We start from the raw sequence: 16,100 nt of genomic DNA, 5'->3' as shown, positions 1-16,100 counted from the left end.
AAGAGAGTGCTAAAGTGCAATAAAGAAAAAAGTTTTCTACCCTAGCTGGTTTGGCTCAGTGGATAGAGTGTAGGCCTGTGGACCAAAGGGTCCTGGGTTTGATTCTGGTCAAGGGCATGCCAATCAATGTGTTTCTCTGTCTTTCCCTCTTTCCTTTATTCAAGTAACCATTGGCATAGTAACCAATAAATTTCATATTTACTTTCCCTTCAGGTCTTAAACGTTTTGTATTTTATTGTGGAATAAATCAGGGTTAATAAAAATGAATTTGAAACATACAACTTGTTCAGTACACTGGAAAATTATAGGTACATAATTGTCTGAGTGTGGCACATGTGATAGGAACACAGAGATTGAATATAGAATTAGGGAGAGCTGAGCAGGTTCTTCTGGTCATCTGACCATGCTGGTCTCCTCCTTGTGGACACATGACATGGGCAGCCATATCAACAGTGAGTTCTGTGGTAAGTGGTTCAAATGTGTAATAACAAAGGACTCAGAGCTACTGCAGATATCTCCTCAACAGGAAGAAAGTGGCATGATGAGATGAGGTTATCAGAATAATCTGGCCAACACCTCTTCCTGGATACTCTTTGGATGGACACTACAAAGATCTGACTGTGATTCTGCCTTTTCATGCTTTCACAGCTGACAATCTTTAATCAGATAACCATCCTGTTGATTTTGGATTTTTACCCCAATTGAATCTGAGTCTGGGCCATTTTGTATTTATTTTATAATTTCACCCTAGAGGTCAATCTTATAGTTAATATTTTCTGGCAATTTACATGCCAGCATTAGGTACCATAGAGAAGATCACCAAGTAACTAAGGGTTTTATCCTCTTTTTTTTTTTTTTACTGCATTCACATCTGAATTTATAGACAAGGATGAAGAACTGGAAAAAGTTCAGAGGAAAGCCATGAAGTTGATTAATGAATTTGAGAATGACTCAGATGGAAAGACCAAAAGTATTGGGGGAAAGAAATTGAAGGTGAATTTAATAATAGTATCAAACAAATACTGGATTGTTAAACATGAGACCAAATTATTTTGTAACATGAGGGAGTTAGGCTAGACAGAAAGAACTTCTTTGTAGTGAGAAATGTAAACAATGAATAGACTACAAAAAAAAAAAAAAAACCCAATGGATTGGAAATCTGCTCTGCGGAGTTTGAAAAATGACTCTGTTTCCACTTATTATAGACTATAGTCCTTTCTAAAGGAAGAGAAATAGGCCACATAACATTTCAATTTTTTCCAGATCTGAGATTCATGGATTAACTTTCTCAGGAATAGAGTAATGGATCTTTCCACACTTAAGTGAACCAAAAGCTTCAGGTGGTGATTCAAGCTAAATTACAAAAAAATTCCTTTTATCCACTGGTTTAACTTCTTTTGTGCAAAAGAACTGTTTGAGAAACGAATATAACCATAGACCACCACACACATGTGTGCAGGCACCACATTTTGCATACAATTTCTAGGGGTGCATGGATTCCCCACAACCTATGGAAGGAGCCCTTTAAGGGTCTAGCTCTTTCTAGAGGAAATGTATTCTTTTTCTTTTCTTTCTTTTTTTTTTTTTTTGAAATTTACTCATCCCAGAAATGGTCAATCCAATTTTTATCTTTATAGAATATTTGTTCTGGAATCTTCTCAGTATCTATCATGTATTACAGTCATAGCACAGAAAATGTATGATTTGCTACCTCTTCTTTCTCATTTTCTTATCTCATATTCTTCCTCTATTTTCTTTCTTCCTCTGTCTCAGCCCCTTTCCTGGTCTCCATTTTTCCTTCCTTCAAAGTCTACTAGTGGCCCCCAGGACTTAAGTTAAAACTTAAAAAGATCACCTATTAAAGCCCCAAATCTGATTAAATTTAATGGATCTGTTAAACAAAGACCACTTAAGTAAATTTTTGCATTACTTGGTCAAAGTCCTTACTGTCCCTCACACTTTATAGTTCCTTGTGAAGGAAGAGTTAATGGTAAGCAGACTGTGGAATCTGGAAATGATTGTTGTGTTTCTGGGATTCTTCATTTAGAAAACTCTGGGAAGTCCCCTCTTTCAGTTGGGGTCAGAGGCACTTCTGGAAAGCACATTTCTCAACCTCTCCATATGATTGGAATTAATTTCCAGTATATTCCATTTCATTCTTACAGCCAATAAGTTAAGTAAAATTTGCTAGGGTGGGCCATCAGTGAAGATTTTTGAGTTGGACACTTGTTAGAAGCTAATTATATACTTGTTAATTTATCTATATTTTCCAGAGTTAGGAAGAGAGTGCTAAAGTGCAATAAAGAAAAAAGTTTTCTACCCTAGCCGGTTTGGCTCAGTGGATAGAGCGTAGGCCTGTGGACCAAAGGGTCCTGGGTTTGATTCTGGTCAAGGGCATGCCAATCAATGTGTTTCTCTGTCTTTCCCTCTTTCCTTTATTCAAGTAACCATTGGCATAGTAACCAATAAATTTCATATTTACTTTCCCTTCAGGTCTTAAACGTTTTGTATTTTATTGTGGAATAAATCAGGGTTAATAAAAATGAATTTGAAACATACAACTTGTTCAGTACACTGGAAAATTATAGGTACATAATTGTCTGAGTGTGGCACATGTGATAGGAACACAGAGATTGAATATAGAATTAGGGAGAGCTGAGCAGGTTCTTCTGGTCATCTGACCATGCTGGTCTCCTCCTTGTGGACACATGACATGGGCAGCCATATCAACAGTGAGTTCTGTGGTAAGTGGTTCAAATGTGTAATAACAAAGGACTCAGAGCTACTGCAGATATCTCCTCAACAGGAAGAAAGTGGCATGATGAGATGAGGTTATCAGAATAATCTGGCCAACACCTCTTCCTGGATACTCTTTGGATGGACACTACAAAGATCTGACTGTGATTCTGCCTTTTCAAGCTTTCACAGCTGACAATCTTTAATCAGATAACCATCCTGTTGATTTTGGATTTTTACCCCAATTGAATCTGAGTCTGGGCCATTTTGTATTGATTTTATAATTTCACCCTAGAGGTCAATCTCATAGTTATTATTTTCTGGCAATTTATTATTACATGCCAGCTATAAGTATCATAGAGAAGATCACCAAGTAACTAAGGGTTTTATCCTCTTTTTTTTTTTTTTACTGCATTCACATCTGAATTTATAGACAAGGATGAAGAACTGGAAAAAGTTCAGAGGAAAGCCATGAAGTTGATTAATGAATTTGAGAATGACTCAGGTGGAAAGACCAAAAGTATTGGGGGAAAGAAATTGAAGGTGAATTTAATAATAGTATCAAACAAATACTGGATTGTTAAACATGAGACCAAATTATTTTGTAACATGAGGGAGTTAGGCTAGACAGAAAGAACTTCTTTGTAGTGAGAAATGTAAACAATGAATAGGCTACAAAAAAAACAATGGGAATTTCCGGGTGTTTACCTATGCCGCCATCTTGGTTTCTCCCCTGTATTCTTTTTCTTTTCCTTTTTTGAAATTTACTCATCCCAGAAATGGTCAATCCAATTTTTATCTTTATAGAATATTTGTTCTGGAATCTTCTCAGTATCTATCATGTATTACAGTCATAGCACAGAAAATGTATGATTTGCTACCTCTTCTTTCTCATTTTCTTATCTCATATTCTTCCTCTATTTTCTTTCTTCCTCTGTCTCAGCCCCTTTCCTGGTCTCCATTTTTCCTTCCTTCAAAGTCTACTAGTGGCCCCCAGGACTTAAGTTAAAACTTAAAAAGATCACCTATTAAAGCCCCAAATCTGATTAAATTTAATGGATCTGTTAAACAAAGACCACTTAAGTAAATTTTTGCATTACTTGGTCAAAGTCCTTACTGTCCCTCACACTTTGTAGTTCTTTGTGAAGGAAGAGTTAATGGTAAGCAGACTGTGGAATCTGGAAATGATTGTTGTGTTTCTGGGATTCTTCATTTAGAAAACTCTGGGAAGTCCCCTCTTTCAGTTGGGGTCAGAGGCACTTCTGGAAAGCACATTTCTCAACCTCTCCATATGATTGGAATTAATTTCCCTTAAAAAAAACAAAAAGGATTCCATGAGAAGCCAAGGGGAGATTAGGGTGCAACCCTCACTTTATCCCCAACACTTATTTTTTCTGCACCTTTCCAAGAATGAAATTGATTGTGTGAGGAATAAACGTGCCTCCCCGTGTTACTTTGCAGAATTTTCACTTCCGTGCAGACCTTTCTATTTTGCTGGTTTCTGTTTGAGGAGCTATTCTGGAAGCCATTTCCCAGGGAATTGAGGACAACACATTCATTCAATACTTAATTAGAAGTCTGTTCATGGAACTCATCTTTCTCAATGTTGTAGCATTCTAGTGTTTTCATGCCAAAGATACCCTCACTGGGATTCAGATTAAAGAAATCTTACCATAAAATAAACTCTCTGAGTGTTTACATATGAGATTTATGAGAAAATAAGGCCAATAGACATATTTGGAAGATTTTCTCCTACTTTTAACTTTAAAACATCACCAAAGGAAGTCAGAGGTTTAAATTTTAAGTTGAAGTCTTGACCAAGTTTCTGTTTTAAATCATGAGAAACAAAGAAAGAAAACTATGCTTTCCTTTTAAACAAAGAGTATGATTTACAGAGGCATCTTTCTCTAAACATGTACTCACATAATTTTAATCTAATGGTGGCAAAGGGGATGGCATTTCTTATTGGCAAAATTCTACATATTGTGATGTCCTACTACCTTTTCAAGGTGAACATCAGGTCAACCTGGGCTTGCGCTGTCTCACTTGTGAAGTATTTAACATATTACCTCTGGTTTTTAACAATATGAATTCCATAGATGACTATATTCCCCTTCTTGCTTTGGCCACCACAGAGTCCAGAATTTACTATGTGGTTTCCCTTCTTGCTGTGTAGAAACTTGAGGCATGCATTTTTGTGGATTACTTTCCCAGGCATTTCTTTTCCCTCTTTTCACTTTGCTCTAATTTCTTTATCTTTAGGGGGATAGGGGGGAAATATGATTTCCATAAGCTATCTCAGAGTTGTTTGTACTAGGGCAGGGCATTAAATAAAAAACACAGTTAATTGTCCAATGGTATAATCCTGAAACTTGAAATTTAGGAAGAAATCAAGTTTTGAAAAATGGTTGAGTTGTCAACAAATCCTATTTCAGAAAGAGTTCATCTGTTTGTCTGACTCAAAGTAAATTGGACCACCCTAGCTGGCTTGGCTCAGGGGATTTTCGTCAGCCTTTGGACTGAAGGGTCCCGGGTTTGATTCCTGTCAAGGGCATGTACCTTGGTTGCAGGCTTTTCCTCAGCCTGGGCCCTGGTCGGGGCTTGTGCAGGAGGCAACCAATCATTGCGTTTTTATCACATTAATGTTTCTGTCTTTCCCTCTCTCTTCTACTCTCCCTAAAAATCAGTGAAAAAATTTCTTCAGGTGAGGATTAACAAAGTAAATTGGACCAACCTAAAACTCCCCGCAATTCAAACCATATAGCAATGACACATACTTAAATAAAAAATATTCTTCCAAGTTCAGATTTATGTCACATCTACAGACATATTTGGCAGAATATCATCTATAAGTAATTATATAGAATTTGCAATAAAATCCCATGTTTGTTTGTTTTTTTATTATTTCTTAGGATTTTAGGTCAGAATGCTCTATAAAACATGGAAGCCATATACCACATGCTAAATCTTAAATATTATCCCATGGTAGCACTTAAGTTACCTCATTGCTATTTCCAGTAGAGGTCTCCTGTTTCTAGAGCCATTGCTGTTTTTCTAAAAAGTCTAGACAATCCTCTGGAGAACAGACTGGAGTGGTTGAGTATACAGGTGATTACATAGCTGTGGGTTGAAGGCTGTGATGCAGGACACAGCACAGTTGAGGAATGAGTGTCTTTATTTGTTTTAAAGGAATAATTTGGTTGGAGGGGGTACATTTACTGAACAAAGTATCAGGTGGTCTTCCCAGCATAGCTTTTTTTCTCTGATGTCTACGCTAGGCTGCTTGTTTATGTTTTGTTTTGGTTTTTTTGTTGTTTTTTTAGTCTGAATGATTTTTAACTTTGAATTTCTCCTCTATAATCTGTGAATTAAGGAAATGACTCTGGATAATAGTCATTTGACTTTTTTTTGGGGGGGGGGGAACAGAATTCATGGTGACAAAGTGACAAAGAAAGTGACAAAGGAAAGGGAGGGTGGAGAGTTGAAGGGAATTACCTAGAGGTTGGAACGAGCAAAGAAACTGAGTTCCTTGCAGCCATCTCTGGCCCCTGGGTCATGGAATCGCTTTTACTTCTTGAGAATCCAGCACTTTAGGGATTCCTTGAATTATGTAGGTAAAGCAATTATAAGTTTGGAAACTGGTAAAACTTTAAAAATAAGCCTTCTGATAAAAGATGTAATCTTTTCCAGCTTCTGAAATTTTTTGGTAGAACCTTAGAAATACTTTTTCCCATTATGTTCAGTCTTTTCCTTTAAAGAGTATATTAAATGGACTGAGTTCTGGAAAATATAAGGTGCCAAATAAGATCACAAAGATAAGTAACCCAAAGCTCTATCCAGATAAGAAAAATGAATAGCTCTATCCTGCTCTTCTCCTGATGGGACACTGAGCGACCCTTGGTCTGTAGTGGTCGTAAGGGAGCAGAGTGTAGGGAAATGAAGCAATAGCACAGGAATCAGGGAACCCTCTTGGTGAGCATGAAGAGTCTGGCATGATGACTGTGTTTGAGAGTTCCGATGTTAGATAGATTGATGTTGGGCAGCTCACATTCTATCTTCACTTCCTATTCTGTAAACATGTCCTAACCTTTAAACAGCATAAAAGTGCTATTTAAAGAAGGTTAAATGAAATACTTTGTGAACAGTATATGGTACCTAATAATGCTCAATATGTCGTAACTATAATAATAAAAGTGTAATATGCTAATTAGACTGGACAGCCGAATGACCTTCCGGATGTCCTTCCAGACAACCTTCCGGACAAAGCCGGGCTGCGAGGGCCGAGCCCCTTGCACGAATTTCGTGCATTGGGCCTCTAGTTATCATTATAATTATTAAACCTACCTTTTTGAGAATGCAAATGTCTTTTTTTTCTGTGCCTGAATTTCAAACCTATATGGGAAATAATTGTGCCAGCAATGATTTTACCACTTTATAAGGAAGGTGCCTTCATTCATATGTAGTTTTACTCATGTGGATTAATTTGCTAGAAGGTTAATCTTAATGATTAACATTCAGAACTACACAATGTATTGACATCAATATAGGTGGAGCACTAGCTTAGCCTATAGCACTATATTTGATGTTATGAGAGTTCTGGATTATTATCGAAAATATTTTTATTATTCGCTAATTCTAGAATACATAAACATAGCTTCAGAATTACTAACCCATTACCTGTTGGAACCAAATTTAATAAAGAGAATACGACATTTGTGTGTTTTTTCTTTAGCCTTACTTACATAATAACCTACTGCTTTCAAAGTTACTTGGGTTAGTTCTTTTCTTTCCCAAGTCTTCAGTGTGGTTGTTATTCATCATAATACAGTGAGGTTAGCTCTGTTTGAATTACATTTTGGGCGTCCCCAATGTCCAGTTTAATTTTAGTTGTATATTTATTACTTATGTGAAACATTACCATGGTTCTAAATATCAGAAATATTTATAAAGTTACACTTTCCCCCATTATTTCCACCTTATTCCCACCTAATCTCTGTGGATAACTCTTTCTACTGATATTTCTGATTTTTTGTTCTTATATTTTCTTCTTGTATACTTCCTTATTTTATATTATTTCTTAATGAAGAGAACATACTGGAGATCATCTTTTGAATTTTGTTTCTTGTACTTAGCAATATATCCTGAAAATCACTTAGCAGTTCATAGTGATTGTACTTATTTTTTATACAGTTGCACAGTACTCCATTGTGTGGATATGCCACGGTTTATTCATACCCTCTCTTATGTATGGGGAAATGCACATACAGCTTTGTTGCTTATTGCCAAATCCCCCATCCAGAAGATTTGTTCCGGGGTGCATTCCTAGCACTGTAAGAGAATGCCTATTTCTTCATAGTCTGGCCAATATAATATGTTGTCATACTTTCAGATTTTCTCCAATCTGATAGGTGAGAAGTGGTAACTCAGTGTTGGTTTAATTTGCATTAATTTAATTATGAGTGAGATTAAATATCTTTACATGTGTTTAAAGGCCATATGTTTATATTTTGACCCTTTGTATGTATTTTTTGTGACTTGACTATTCATGTTTTTTTACCACTTTTCCTTTGGGTTTTGGTCCTTTATCTCTCAGTTTTAGGCATTCTTGTATATTCAAGATTTTAGGCTTCTATGTGGGATAAGTACATTACAAGTATTTTATTCCAATTTGCTAGTTTCCTTTTAACTTTATGGTGTTTGCCAAGCAATTAAAAACATGTCAAATTTATCAATATTTCCTTTTATTGTCTCTGGGTTTTGAATCATAGTTAGGAAGCCTTTTCAAACAGTAAGTTTAAAGAGGAATTTGCTGCTGCTTTTTTCTAATACTTATGTGGTTTCATGCATTAAGATTCCTGACCTATTTGGAGTTTATTCTTATATATGAAGCAAGATATTGATCTAATTTTATCTTTTGCCCATTTATTAAAGCAGCTACCATTTATTAAAAAGTTGATTTTTGCTCCAGTAATTTGAGATGCACCTTTATCATGCACTAAATTTCCATGTGTCTTTGGATCTATTTGTATTTTTTTCCTTTGGTCTGTTGGTTTATGCATGTGCCAGTACCACAATGTTTAAGTCATAGAGCCTTTACAATACAGTGTGCTTTAGGTAGGGCTACATCCCCCTCACCGTTTGTTTTTTTCATTGTTTTCCTGATTATTCTTACATGTTTGTTTTCCATATGAACTTTAGTATCGACTTGTATTATTCCATTAAAAAAGCCTATTGGTATTTTATTGGGATTGGATACTTATCAGTTAAGTTGGGGAGAGCTGACATCTTCATAATGTTGAGTCATTCTACTCAGGAACAGGGGAGATCTCTGAATTTGTTCAAATCCACTTTTACATCTACTAATAACAGGAGAGTTCCATTCATGTTATAACCCAAAGAAGAGCCTAATAATAAAAGTTTCAGCACCCAACGAGTCATTGGGAAGCACCTTCAAACATGCTGGTGAGTGCCTCCTCCTTATTATCCATTAACTAACACTTACTGAGCATTTATCTGCCAGATGGTGGGCTCTATGCTAGGTCCCGTGGGTACAAAAGTAAAACACCCGGTCCTAGCTTAGGAAGTGCTCACACTCTAGTGGGGGAAACAGATTATTAAATTTACAGTAGCAATTACTCTTCCTTTTTAAGGACAGCCTTGTCTTTTCAGAGGATGAAAACAATTCAGTGTTGAGACATCAAGGGGGATGTTGAAATTGGTGGTATGAAACCTACATGGAAATTTGTTTCTCGCTATCATTTATACATTCAATAACTTACATGCACAACTGTGTCTTAGAAAATAATTTAAAAGCCTAATTGTAAAGGGTTGAAGCCCTTGTTCATGCACCTGTGTTAGTGAGATATCATGTGGAATGTTGTAATGAGTTGACTCCAGCAGCAGCTGGTATGCAGTTTCTCTTCTCAAATCACTTCACTTTCTGATGGCCATTAATAATTTGCCTAAAAAGGAAGCAAATCCTTAAAGACTTTTATTACTCTGCCCAGATTTTTCTACCAGTTCTTGCAATTTAACATATGGCTAGAATTTTTTTCTTGGGTGGTGGTGGGGGTAATGGCAATGTTGGGTATCATGTTTATATATGTTTAACAAAATATAGTTGCTGCCTAAGTTGAGTTAACAATCACTTCAATTTTTTACTGTGATTCCTTCAAGCTTAATTCACATCTTATTTGGACCCCAGGTAGAATCAAGCAGGATCCTGAGTCAACCATGATCATATGGAAAATTAATTAACTCTTTCAGGGTTGTCAATGTTTATTTTTTTTTTTGAAATTTACCTTCTGGTCTGTTCTCTGGCCAAATATCTAGTATAAAATTCCAAGTCTTGCTTTCTCTCATTAGGAGAGAAGTCTGGGTTTCAAAATGGAACTAAGATAATGATGGGATGCCAAAGTAGATGCATGCTTCTGACTGCAGAAATAGAGGTCATGATTGCTGATACTAGGAAAAGGAGGAGGGGATGGAGAGAGAACGGAGAGCATCCTAGTCTGTTTGATTTTTTCTCATCTCAGCTTGAAAGTAAAAGGAGACTTGTTGGCTATAGCTTTTCAAGAAGCAAAGACTGCTTCTTCAGGGTGCCTAAGAGGGAAAGTGACGGATATAGTCTTAGAAGCCTTTCAGAATAATAACCAGACAGTTATTATTCAAACGCAAGCTGAAAGTAACCTTACATTGAACTTGCTGAAGAGTAACTCCTAGAATTTTATGAGTGCGTTCTTTTTGTTTTCTTTCTTGTTAATTTTTCTTGTCTCTTTTCTGCACAGCACAAGCTGAAAGTAACCTTACATTGAACTTGCTGAAGAGGAACTCCTAGAATTTATGAGTGCGTTCTTTTTGTTTTCTTTCTTGTTAAATATTCTTGTCTCTTTTCTGCACAGCCCTAGAGTCATTCAATTAAATCCATTCCCAGTCCTCCATACCCACCCCCCGACCCAGGTCCCCAACCCCTTTCTCCATCCTCACTTGCACTTTCCCTCTTTCATTTTCATTCCAAAGTGGTGCTACGGAAGAATTGTATAGTACTATCTAAGGCAGTGATTCTCAACCTTCTGGCCCTTTAAATACAGTTCCTCATGTTGTGACCCAACCATAAAATTATTTTCGTTGCTACTTCATAACTGTAATGTTACTACTGTTATGAATCGTAATTTAAATATCTGATATGCAGGATGGTCTTAGGCAACCCCTGTGAAAGAGTTGTTCTGCCGCCAAAGGGGTCGCGACCCACAGGTTGAGAACCACTGGTCTAAGGCTTTGTGGTTTATCACCATATTCAATGATCTTCAAAGCTGTTCTTTTTTATTCTTGTCCCCATTTACCCAAGAATGTGTTACATCCAAAGATCACATAAAATCAATCAATCTCACCACTGCTTCTAGTCATTCTTCTCAAGCAAGAGTATTTATTTTTAAATAATAGTGAAGACTTATATAATGATACAATTTACAATCAGAAAAGTTCAAATACATAGGAAACGGATGCTACTGTACCAAAGGATCTTTAAATACTGACTGACAAGCTGGGAGATGTGAAATATGGAAGAAATATGAATTTTCCCATTTAGTCATTTATATATACACACTAGTGGCCCGATGCATGAAGATTCATGCAATAGGCCTTCCTCCCCCTGGCTGCCGGCACCGGTTTTCCTCTGGCACCCAGGACCCAGGCCTTTGGTCCGGCCACAGCAGTGAGGCTTGGCTTCTCCGCTCCGGCTGCTCCCAGCCCCTCCTTTTTTTTTTTTTTCCAGCTCCTCGAGCGGAGGCCAGGGCTGGCTGAAAGCCTGGTTCACCCCTGGCGACCCAGGCCCCCAGCCATTTCTTGAGGGAGCCCAGGCCCCCAGCCCCTCCTTCAGCGGAGCCCTGGCGACCCATGCCCCCAGCCCCTCTTTGAGCAGAGTACAGGGTTCATGGGAAGCCTGGCTTCTTCCGTCGCCAGGAGCAACCCAAGCCTCCATGCTTGCTCCAGCTCCGTGGCCACCGCCATCTTCAGTTGTCTTCAGTCTTCACTCCGCGCCTGCGTATGCAAATTAACCACCATCTTTGTTGGGTTAATTTGCATAGTCACTCTGATTGGCTGGTGGGTGTAGTAGAGTGGCGGAGTGATGGGGTGATGGTTAATTTGCATGTTTCTCTTTTATTAATGTAGATTCCAAACATTGTGAATGAAAGAACATTTGAGCTTTTCTGATCTGGTTGGTGTTTGACCTGGGAGGGGTTGACTGCAGTTTCAGATATATTGGGATCACTTTTGGATTGCCTCAGAATCCAATCACTATGAAAAGGCCCAGGACCATGTGGCTGCCCTCTGCCCACCAGCACCTCCCCCACGGCTGCTCTGTCAGTGCGGGGAAGGTTGGGCAAATAGACTTGCTGGGCCGAATTCTTCCAGGCTCTCAATTCAACCCACCTGCCCAGTCATCCAAGGAAAGCCTGGCTATTTCCCCTCATCCCCACAAAGTTTCCCATCTCTGGAAGCTCACCTGGGCCCTGAATTCAGGAATAGAAGCTGCTGCCATTCTCAGCTCACCTGAGATTGGTTCATTTCTCTCCGGAATATAGTTTATTAAGATTTCCTTGTTGCCACTATTCCTGCATAGAAAAGTGTGGTTTTTATTTATTTATTTTTTTGGGGGGTGGCGTCTTTTCTTGTTACTGTGAGAGAAAAAATCTATTGTAACTGGAAGCAGAAGTCTTTTTAAAAAAAATATATTTCTTTATTGATTTCAGAGAGAAAGGAAGAAGGGGGAGAGAGAGAGAAACATCAATGATGAGAATCATTGATTGGCTGCCTCCAGCAGGTCCCCTACTGGGGATCGAGCCCACAACCCAGGCATGTGCCCTTGGCTGGAATTGAACCTGGGACCCTTCAGTCTGCAGGCAAATGCTCTATCCATTGAGCCAAACCAGCTAGGGCCAGAAGTCTTACCTTTTTCTTTAACTCAATGTTCATATGCCCTGGCAAAGGATACAAGATGTTGAGAAATATTCATAAAGTCCCAGAGAATCTCCATGGCATCGATGGCTTCTGTGACAAAGTAAGAAAAAACTTGGACAATGAAATTTCTTGAAAATATATCATTTATAAATATATTTTTCTAAATGAAAAGACAGAGAGAAATATAGAGAAAGGGGATGGATAAGCATTGGATCATTAAGGACTCCACATCACAAGACCAGAGAGTGTAAGGAAACCACACTATTGCAATCACAATATTTCAGAGCTAGAAGAAAACCTTAGGCTGTCTAACGTCAAGTTCTTCTCTTATAGACATCAATATAGATTTGAGGTTTACTTGATAGACTGAATGTTTGCCTTTTCCATTACCCTCGGAAGCCTATGACTAGCCAGCGGCATTTTTTCATTAGACCTATAATGAAAGTCAGCCCTTCCTTTTTTATTCCTCATAATAAAAAATCCCAGGAAACATACATTTTACCAAGTTCTAAATTTAAAGTATTTTTTGGAACATCAAACTTAGACTTCAGAACCCAGAGGAAAATCACACCATCTCTACATAGTGGAAAACAACTTGTGGTAAATAGTATTGTCATCTTTTGACAAAAAGATAATATCACAACTTAATTTATCTGAGGCAGGACAGGTCTGAATGATCAAGAATATTTTAGAATGCATATGAATCCTTCCAGATATGTAGAATGTCACAGAAAAAAATATGTTAATGAAGCATAGACCTCAAACCCTTTAATACTGACTCGGGCTCAGTCACTAAAAACCCATGCTTTGGGCATGCAGAAACTAACATTCATTGAACTGTTCTTCCACCGTTTACAAAATGATGGCCCCAATGATTCTTGTTAAGATACAGTCTACTGCTTGTTTAGTTTTCAGTTTGAGCTGCGGTTTGTAGCCTTGCTTCCTTATGTTGCATTTCTCAGAAGTACTAGGAAAAGGTGCTTGAGAGTCACCTTCATGCTCTAAATGGAGATCAATAGTTATTTCCTAAGGGAATTTAATAGTTCCAAACAGCTTAAATAATTCAACCAGAAATAGCCAAGAAAGGAAAGAAAAATAGTGCTCCAATGATAAATATCCTATTAAGTAAGATTAGTATACAGAGAAAACAGAATGTTTGGGAGGTGTGTACATTTTTTGGAAGGAAAAGAGTGAAGTTTCTGGTTGATACAATAGCGTGGTCTGTGAATAGTTGATACAGAGAATCATGCTATTTGTTTAGAAGATAATCTGTTTATTGAATATGGCCAGTGCCTTCTTTGAAATTTATGGAAATACCATAAACTAAGCACATAACATCTTTCTTAGTCTCTCACAGGAAAGGTAATTTTTATTACTGAAAGAACTTTCAAAAAATAGTTATTAAAGCCTGATAGCTTTAGAGTAACTCCCAATAGAGATGCTTTGGTGAGAAGATTTAGAAATAATTGTGATTGTTACTTCCAACCACTTCCAAGGTTCTTAAGGATCCTTTGTGGTTCGCTAAGAAAATGCAAAAAAAATAAATTGTTTGCAGGCTAGTTTCTCTTATCCTGACTTACATTTTGGTTTATTTTATTCATTTATTATTATCATTATTACTATTATTACTATTATTTTAATTTTAAGAAGACATTGTCTTACCTTCTCTTCTAGTAGTGTGTATTCCAGAAAGCATTGTCCATAAGGCAGAAGTGGAAAATGGGAAGATTTATGGTGCTGAGGTTTGTGCATTAGTGACTTTAGGCACAAAGAGAGGAAGGGAAATAGCTTCCTACTTCTTCCTACCACTTCCCACCTGTGCCCTTGCTGGCCAAACCCAGCCAGAAACCAGGTGGTACAGAGGCCTTTGAATCTGACCTACAGTGATCAGCACCCCACCCTCACCTCCCTGGAACAGAGCAGAGTGAGGGCAGGGCAAGGAATGACTGAGTGAAACAAGACCCAGAATCAGCTCAGAATCCAAATCATTAGGGGGCCCGTCATCAAGTAACAATATGGCACTTATAGAAATGTCATGAGACATTGCTCAGCTGGCATGAACCAAGAGCTCTTGCTATCTAATTACTTCATTCCAATATTGGGGGGGATTTATTTAAAATAGGAGGAGTTATTTGTAAACAAGGGTTTTCTTTGTAGCTGGGCCATCAGGATTTAACAAAGGTAATTAAACATTAAATAGTTATCGTTGTTTTTACAAAATTTAGACTCCTTACAAATGGCATACCATCTGCAGTAACTTGAGAATATTGCTAGGTAAAGTAATAATTTATGGCCTCAGACAAAAACTTGATTAATGTTCCATACAATTTATAAAAAATAAAATGTTCCTAATCATCTATTCGTTCTAAGTCATAAGGATCTGAGAAAAGGAAAAAAGGAATATATCAAAATATTTTTTTAAATTTACAATATTGTTTTCATTCAACCCAGAAGCTAAGATAACTTTTCTCTACTGGCATAGTTTTTTGTGTTACTTGTACCACATTTTTTTAATCCTCACCCAAGGATATATTTATTGATTTTTAGAGAGAAAAAGGGAGAGAAAAAGAGAGAGGGGGAGAGAGAGAAACATTGATATGAGAAACATCGATTAGTTGACTCCCGTACTCGGCCCAACTGGGGATTATTGAACCAGCAACCTGGAGATGTGCCCTGACTGGGACTCAAACCCAAACCGTTTTGGTGTACGGGATGATGCTCCGAGCACCTGAGCCACCCAGCCAGGGCTTCTACCACGTTTTTGATATTCACATTAGAAATGTGTGGGTGTGTTTCAGTCATATTAAACTAAAGGCTACCCTACATGTCCCCCTTCATATAAAGGTCACCCCTAATTCTACACGTTCCATTTGGAGGCTCTGACAAGCTCCACTTTCTTCTGAGCACTGCAGCCCAAGGAGAGCTTTTCCTGACCTTTTTTGACCATCCTTTAAAACTTATTCACCCAAGAACATATGCTGCTAAGTATGTTGCCTTGTATTGCTATTTTGCATAATTTTTAAACTCTTGAACTCTATTTTAACATTTGGGCACCCACGCATTTTTCCTCTAAGAAGGTTTTATGCTTACAGAACACCATATCCTCTCTATTTTCCTCAGCCCCTGCTGAGGATGTGCCATGGAGTTGGCCCTCATTAATCAAAAAGAATACCGGACCAGGCTAATTCTCCACATTTCAAGCAAGAACCCTCTTTCTCATCAGAATCCCTGGGCTTTTCGAATTGCTATACTCCCAAATCTGGAAAGGTGTTATTCTCTATCTAATGAAATATGTAATTATCTTTTAAAAAACAATGAAACAATTCATGGTAGGTAAACATGTTTTCAAGGCTATCTGCTGGAGTTGGAGCAGTATTACTCCTAAGAAATGCCCTAACCTCCTA

This window comes from Myotis brandtii, unplaced genomic scaffold (genome assembly GCF_000412655.1).
Source record: "Myotis brandtii unplaced genomic scaffold, ASM41265v1 scaffold31, whole genome shotgun sequence".
NCBI lineage: Eukaryota > Metazoa > Chordata > Mammalia > Chiroptera > Vespertilionidae > Myotis > Myotis brandtii.
The sequence above is the reverse complement of the archived record's forward strand: the minus strand, read 5'-3'. Positions refer to the sequence as shown.